Genomic DNA, 474 nt, shown 5'->3' with positions numbered 1-474 from the left:
CTAGTAGTTTTCTGGTGGAGTCTTTAGGGTTTTCTATGTAGAGGATCATGTCATCTGTAAACAGTGAGAGGTTTACTTCTTCTTTTCCAATTCGGATTCCTTTTATTTCTTTTTCTGCTCTGATTGCTGTGGCCAAAACTTCCAAACTATGTTGAATAGTACTGGTGAAAGTGGGCACCCTTGTCTTGTTCCTGACTTTAGAGGAAATGCTTTCAATTTTTCACCACTGAGGATAATGTTTGCTGTGGGTGTCATATATAGCTTTTATTATGTTGAGGTATGTTCCTTCTATTCCTGCTTTCTGGAGAGTTTTTTATCATAAATGGATGTTGAATTTTGTCAAAGGCTTTCTCTGCATCTATTGAGATAATCATATGGTTTTTATCTTTCAATTTGTTAATGTGGTGTATTACATTGATTGATTTGCAGATATTGAAGAATCCTTGCATCCCTGGGATAAAGCCCACTTGGTCA

General features: G+C 36.3%; 1 pseudogene; it reads left to right on the top strand.

Annotated features, from left to right (window-relative positions):
- LOC105001200 overlaps positions 1 to 474 on the top strand; it is a 25,576-nt pseudogene that overhangs the window by 14,334 nt on the left and 10,768 nt on the right.

This window comes from Bison bison, unplaced genomic scaffold (assembly GCF_000754665.1).
Source record: "Bison bison bison isolate TAMUID 2011002044 unplaced genomic scaffold, Bison_UMD1.0 scf7180017864379, whole genome shotgun sequence".
Classification (NCBI taxonomy): domain Eukaryota; kingdom Metazoa; phylum Chordata; class Mammalia; order Artiodactyla; family Bovidae; genus Bison; species Bison bison.
The sequence above is the reverse complement of the archived record's forward strand: the minus strand, read 5'-3'. Positions and strand labels throughout refer to the sequence as shown.